Raw genomic sequence first — 8,049 nt, forward strand, 5'->3', positions numbered from 1 at the left:
ATGAAAGAAAAATATGTCACAAGGGAAAACACATCACTAAAATAAAGCTCAACTTGGAAGCTAAAGAATCACCTTTGAATCATAAACGATATAAAACCATGCTCTTCAACATTTGATTCATATTTTCCAATTTACTGAATTATTTACATCTCCCCTGAAATATAACTTGAACTCCAGGAAATTTGAACCTCTTGTTTCTATAGTTAGTGGAGAGAAACACTTATTGATTCAGATACATTGGTTGTGTAGCCTATTTTTATTTTATAGATATTAAAGCATTTTATTTGCTTCCTCCAGGGCTATGATTTTCAACTTGTTTTGAATTGCAATGACTTTCTTCTCATTTGCTTCTTTTCAAAACATTCTCCCTTCCTAAGAGAGCTCTCTGAGCTATTGAGAATAAAATGCTATAAGATTCATTTTTTTTTGTAAGAGTCATTTTATTTAGAGTTTCATGTCATAACTTGAAATAATTGAATACGCTCTTACATATCAGAGAAAACTACTGCTCTTAGTATGAATTGTGAATTCTTATATTTTTCTTGTCGAAAAGGTTATTTTCCTCCAATTTTTATATTCTCTCTCTCTCTCCAGCTACTTCCCTTGAAAGCATCTCTCTGCTATGACCTGCTTCACCAACCTAGGGTATAAATATAACAATGCTTTCATTTTCTAATTAGTTGATCAAAAATGTGCTTGCCTATATTAGCAGGACATCCAGCGTCTCCCCCTTGAAGTCTCAATTTCACTTAGTATTGTTCATAAATCTTGAGGAGCTTACTTCATTCAAGGGGCAGTCCTGCATCCAAATGCCAATAGAGAGAGAACAGAGGAGTCTGGTTCATTACTGCAGTAAATGGCCTCAAGAAGGCGGAACATTTTTGCTTTCGGATGCCCTGATGTGTCTGATAATCCAAATATTCATATCAGATTCCTCGCATTTAAGATTTCATGGTTGTACTTTTTAGTTTATACCACTGCTTTTCAACCAGCCAAATTTGTCCAAAATTTGAGGACATTTTTAGTTGTCACAATTTAGGGAACCTCATAGAGGCATCTAGTGGGTAGAGGCCAGGGATGCTGCTAAACATCTTTCAACGCACAGGACGGCCCTCCACCCCCCACCACAAAAAAACTGGCCCCAAATGTCAATAGCACCCAGATTGAGAAACCCTGATTTCTCCAATATGGTTTATGTAATCTGCCATTGTTCCCCGCATCTGGAGAGGTTTAAGACTTCAGTTACAAGCTATGCCTAAAGCAACAACTATACTTCTTCCTCCCCTTCCTCCAGTCTCCTGAGTTCTGATTTGAACCACGGTCTCCAGTCCACAGTCCTCGAACCCCTTTTCTTCATGTTGAATTGCCCTCCAGGGTGCCAAATATCCCTTCTGACTGATTAACTCAATTAGGACCATCCAAGTTTATCAGAGAGGTTTTAATGCTGTTGAAATTCAGCAGGAAAGAGTCCAGTGCCTAAATCCCTCTTGTCCCCAGGAAGTTCCTTGGCCATTTTGTAAATTTGTTCAGTGATGTCAAGGACATGAGGGGCATTTAGAAAGGACAGCATCCATCATGTCATAGAAAATCCTGTTGTATCCCCATTTCCCAAGGCAGTAGGTGTCCTTTGTGTTACATTTGTGTAATCAAGAATAGTTGCTCAGATGACCCTTCATCGAAACAAGATCTTATCCAAGGAGACCTTCTGGGCTCACTAGACAGAGGAGCTGCTGACAATGTCTCTATAAAAAATATGCTCTACTTCACTGGGCACCAATCCATCTATTTTTCTCATGTCCTGTGATGCCACAAATTGTAACGTATTTCCTTCAAATGCACCAAATGCTAATTATACTTGGGAAACACAGACTGTTTGCTAGACCCAATTTAGGAATAACCTTTCTACTGACTCTAGGTCAAGAGTTTTCATTTTTTTGCTGTCTGTAGCCATAGCTCCCTATACAGACAACTGTGCTTTGTCCCTTGATGCAGAATTCTTGAGGACCTGGTGGGGGGAGGATTTGGGTTCTTATATTGGTACAGATGATGCATTGATATAACGAGTACCCAGGAACATCTATACTCACTTCCTCATTTCTGTCAAATTGGGAAGCTATGTTTCTAACATTCTCAAATGGACCAGGGTATAAATAGAATTTACTTGGACTTGCCTCTGATTTCAATCACTGTTGATGCCTTGGGAAATGCATGGCAGATTCCAAATAACTGTCTAGCAAATAGATTTCTGGAGTAAGAGCCATCTGTAAATTGGTAGCTGCCTGTGTTCTCACTAGTTGAGAGATGGAATTTGGAGCACAGGGCAAAGAAACATTTGTCACCAAGCATCCTTCTGCTCTCTTGGGCTTGGACTCTGAGGTGCTTTGATGTACTTGAGGAATTTCCCAGGGCAGTAGGGAGAGATGGACACTGCCATATGATGCCTAACAGGGCAAGACAGGGAAGCAATCCAGCAGGAGCCTGGCCAACCTCATGAGGACCATCATATCTGGTTGCAAGCTTTTAGTAACTCTGCTATAATTCCTCTCTCTTTTGGGGGGAGACTATTAAAATCTTTTACTTGTTCCAACATAGTCTTGTAGTGCTGTGAGGAATTATAGAAAGGTTTTATATCCATGCTTAGAACCGAAGGGTAGGGAGAAGAATTTTAGGAGTCAGAATGTTGGTATCAGCAGAGATTGCTAAAATCCTCAAAAGGTAAGTAAATTATAGGAACAATAATTTGGAGAGGGAGACATGAATTTCGTCACTTACTATATGGAGATTCTGCCCCTTCTCTACCTACTGGGTTATTTTACCATAGGATTCCGAGGTTTACTCACATGTTCTTTGAGGTACCATTATATGCTAAAATCCTTCAGGACTCTTTCCTAACTCACATCTCCATTAACAGTGGAGAAGGATTTACCACCACTAACAATCTTCCATCTTTCTTTATCTTCCCAGAGCTTACCGCTAGCATAGTGGTTAACACATTGTTTTGTCTTTCCCACTGGGTTCTCATTACTCAGGGCAATTCCTGGAACATGGTAGACACTCAATAAATATACGTTGAATGATTAAGGAACAAGCCAACACATGAAGGAAAGTTTTCATTGGGTCATTATTGGAGGACAACAACTCAGTATGACTGAGGGTCTGAAAAACACAATCTTCTCTTGAAAGTGAGTCCATGTGGACTCAAGAGCCAGTAAGTCTGCTTCTGTGAAATTCAGGAAGACCATCATTAGTAGTAGGGGTCCTTGGGGTAAGTGGTTGGGATGGTAGCTTTTAGTGTAAGACTGCACTGCTTGCCTCAAATTTTGGATCTGCCATTTGCCAATAGGATAAAAAGGCAAGTAGCTTCTGGTTTTAGTTGATTTCCAATTTCAAGTTAAAATGTGTCTGTCCATCTGTCCATCCATCCATCTGACATTCATTACCTACTTGCCGTGTGGCAGGCCTGGGGAAAAGACTAGATATTCAAAGACGATTAGGAAAAAGTCCTTACCTTTTCGCTGTTTGCCATCTCATAGAAGGGGTTCCCTGGAACTGAAGTGCTGTCACTGTCACTCTATTTGTCAAGGGCAGCACCTGTGGGAGAATAGCTTTGAAAGGTGTGCCAGGCAGTGGGATGAGACGAAACACAATGAAAGACAGACCTTGGCTCCAGTCCCGTCTTCGCGACCGCTGACACGTTCCTCATCTTTTATGGATCTCTAATTCCTCTTCTATAACATGAGGTGGGCAGAGAAAGATGATCTTCAAAGCCTCTCCACGCTCACACCTGGGTTTTTAAAATCTTAGAACATTTTTTCTCTAGCAGAGCAGTTATCATTGCTGGCCACTAGAGGTCAGTACCTTAAAAAGCAAACTGGCCACATTCCATTTTGTCATCAAAGTAAACCTTGAAGTAGAAGCAATATTACTATTTTCTTACCTTGTTTTGGGAAGGAAGAAATATTCCCCAAGAAACAGTTTTCCTTTTGACATATCTGAGCCTCAGTATTGACATCCCTAAACTCCTTTTGCTAAATTCTCACTGCAGAGTTTACTAGCAATCTCCGTGTGAGAGATGGGACGAACAGAAGATAAAGCCCTAGTTATTGAAGCATTTAAGGTTTCTGTACAGACCTAAATGCATTGATATCTGTATGATAGGATGAAAGAGTAATTGGAAATGATTCTTCTGTAGAGCAGGCCTCTCAGCTTGTCCAATGTCCAAGGGAAATAGATTTTCAGATCAGCTCTTCTCTTAGATGTGGGATGGGAAGGCATCATAGTTTTCCTCTCCCAGAGTTTCTGCCACCCTGAAAAATAGGAACTTCTACTCACTCATTGGCTTGAAATTGCCAATGACTTATCTGTATCTTTCAATGACTCCTTCCCATGGAGGGAGGGAGGAGGGGTAGTTTCTCTGACTGGAGATGGCAAGAGTCTAGAATCCACTGGCGTTTGCATCACTTCTGGTATTAGGCTGTGTGCAAAAAGCCACTTGCATGTGTGGCCTATCTGTGGTTCTATGAACTTGACTTGAGATGAGGCAGACTTTGGTCCTTGCTGAGGCTGAATGGAAAAGTTTCTGATCTGCAGGACAAATAGTCCCCGAGGTCTAGACCTAGAGACAACCATTAGAAAGTTTGTTTCAGCCTTGTATCTGAATTGTATTCTCTGATTTCATACTATCAGTAGGAAAGCCAGTATTTTGGTTCGTTTGCCACTTCTGAGAGTATCTCTCAGTTGGTTCAGAGGAGTGGAATTGAGCAGAAGCTTGTCTCAAATCCTATCAGTGGAGGCAGATTCGTACTGTGTCCTCACAACACGTATTACTGTTGTCTTGTTGGTGACATGGCTATTGTCGGGTTTACTCAAGGGTAGGATTCAGGGTTGTCCTTGAGGAAATAGGACTAGGGAAAGAAGACAAAGATAGCCCTCTTCCATTCATCATCATTTTATACAGCTGAAAACTAACATGAGTATAAGGACAAATAATAGAAGTCATTAAAGTGCAATTGAGGAGTATGTAGGAGAAAGATGCTTCTTCTGCTTTGCCCAAGTCATAGCAGTGGAGCGAAAAGAGTTGGTGCAAGCTGGTGGTCCTTTGTCCCACTAACTGCTCCCCCTTGTCCTTTTCCATCATATTACCACCTCACTGGCATAAAGAGAAAAACAGATATGAAAGATCCGTGACATTACCCCAATAATAATAATAATTAGATTCATTTACATAGAACTTTCTGTCATTCATTTATTCATCAGTTTACTCATTTATCTCACACATATCTACTGGGCATCTATTATGTGCCAGGCACTGCTTCCCTGTCCTCAGTTGGCATTTGTTTGAGATCTGACAAAGTAGTAAAATAGTAAAACAGGGGACGTCAGTACCTCTCCCATATTCCTCCCATATTCCTTGGGCCTTAACCAATTCAGGGTGCTCTGGTGGATTTCTGAGTGTCTTACCTGCATCTCTGTGCCTGAGGCCCTTTTCCAGAACCTTGGAAAGCCACTCTGCGGGAACACCAGTGCATGCCCAAAGTGCTAGGGAGTAGTCCTCAACCAACAACTCTTGGGAGTTCGTCTTTAAATGCTCCAGCTCCCGTGCTTTTGGGGTGAGCTCATTCTGGGGTGTGTGTTTCATCCCATTTCCCCCAGCTTCCCTTGGGGATAAGCCTCAGGCAGCTACTGTAGCAGTTTCCACACACACATTACTTGCCTGTTTCCTCATCTCCCTACTGGTGTTTCCTGCACCTCGCAAATGAGCTACTTACACTCAGATTTTTGCCTCAGGTTCTGCTTTTGGGGAAACCAGCTAAAACAGTCACTTTTCACATACATGATCATATTTGGTCCTTGAAAAGACCCTGTGAAGTTATGAACTGGACATAATGGTACCCACCACATCCTTTTGAAAAGAAAAAAACCCAACAAGCCCCTAGCCCCCCAACATCCCCTGCTGATGAGCTTCGCCCAGGCAACCATGTTTTATACCAGGTATTTACGGTCCTAGCTGACAGAACCAACGGATTCTAACTGAGCTAAGAGCCAATCCCTAGACTGGCCTTTGGCAAATGGGCCAGCTAAGCCTTGAGACCCTCAGTCTGGGGCAAGTCAGAGAGAATCAGCTATTGGAGCTGAAACAAAAAAAAAATGTCACGAACTAGCACGGTACTACGAGAGGCTAGGAGAGGTTGGGATTGTGAGAAAGCAGAATTCATGAGGTAGAGAATATATATAGATAGAGATAGAGAGAGAGATAGAGAGAGAGAGAGAAAGCCAGTGAGTGATATGAGAAGCCCATGGTGTACAGAAAGAAGTGAAAACATGAAGAGACGTGTAGTCAAAGTCATTGCTGAAGGTGGGAGTCAGGACCTGTCATGTCCTCCACTGAGGTTCTTGAGGACAGCTGGAGCCATCCAGCTCCCACAGGGTCCAATCAAAGCAGGACTCCTGTGTCCATTACTCCTGCTCTGAATTTGAAAAAGCTCTGCTTCAAAGACGACAGTTGCCATGTTTTACTTTTAATCAAGGGTGTGAAACTTGCCAGGATCTTGCTTTTCAGAGTCGAATTGGAATTCCAAAGAATTCCAAAGTTCCATTAGAGCCAGAAGGGAAGCCCAAGGCTCATTTATTTAATTCGGAGAAGACGAACAGTTTCATCTCAAGGGTAGATTCTTGTCAGTGCATGATGAATGATGGAGATTTGGTTGAGCAGGGTCCTGAGGCTGCCCATGGGCACAGTGAGAAGGAATGCAGAGATCAAATAACAGTATCTGCCATGAGTTCAGAGATAGAAAGGCAGCCACGTATTTTCCACCATGGATCTAATGTGCAAATAGACTTACTGGGTTTAGATGACTTGTTAAAAGAGTTACACAAGGCTGGTTTCTGTAATTGCTGGGGTTAGATCTTACATCTTCTGACTTCCCACCCAGCTTTTCTTATGTCTTTCTGATTCAGTTAAATTTAGTTCTTTGAAGCTCTTTTAGGAAACTAAGAATTCCTTCTCATAAGAAAAGCTGCTTCTTATTATATGAAAAACTATGTGCACTGCTTTTCTGAAGGTCACTTGGATTCACCTTACGCCTTTGCAGGTGAATTCTAGGGGAGTAGAGTTGACAGATTTAGCAAATAAAAATACAAGGGTCCCAGTGAAATACTTGGGACATCTTTACACGCAATAATGATTTGTTGTAGCTACCTGAAATCCAAACTTGATTGGACATCCTGAATTTAATCAGAATTTTATGCCTAGGGGGAGTCAAGTGGGTATGGACCATGTGTGTGTGTGCCTGTGTCTTGGTATATTGATGAATATGTATTCTGGAAGCTGGCAGTCTCCCCTACCAACCATAGAATTATTTTTTGCCAGTAGTCTGACCAGCTGGACCACTTCAGGTGGCTGCACTTTAATTTTAGTTGTCAGTATAGTCAGACCTGGGCGTTTTCTGTAGAAGATCCTTACAACTCCTTTTCATTATTTCAGAGTAATTTCAATAACAACAGGGATGTACTGCAGTGCCAAGAATGTTATCTGAAGCTGTGGTAGGGATAGATTACAGAGACTTTGCCTTTTCCTGCTCTTTATTTCAGCCAAGGCAGCATCTCACAAGCAATCTGGTAAAAGAAAATGTATGAGTATCTATGCAACCCCTTAGAGTTTATGATTTTTCTACTCCAGTGCTTTCAGATAAGTTCTTGGAATTCTGACTAGATTGGGCAAGGTTTTATTTCAATAAATTCTGCCACCTTCATGATGGCACGGAGTGAAGCCATGGACGTGGTCTTCTTCATATTGCTGCTCATAAATGCCTTTGCGATCTGACAGATGCATCGATTCGGAATGACTTCATACTGTGGTTAATCCATTGGGTTTATAGTTCCGGACTAATAAAACGCAATAAAATGATGTCAATTCAAGACTCATTTCCTTCCCTGTTCAAGTTAGGGTGGGATAATTTTAAAAATATATAAACTAGGATTATTCTGGTTTATTCTTGCTTTAAAGAATCCTCTGGAATAGACATCCAGGTATGCCACCAGAACATTTAA

This window comes from Neomonachus schauinslandi, chromosome 2 (genome assembly GCF_002201575.2).
Source record: "Neomonachus schauinslandi chromosome 2, ASM220157v2, whole genome shotgun sequence".
Taxonomy (NCBI): domain Eukaryota; kingdom Metazoa; phylum Chordata; class Mammalia; order Carnivora; family Phocidae; genus Neomonachus; species Neomonachus schauinslandi.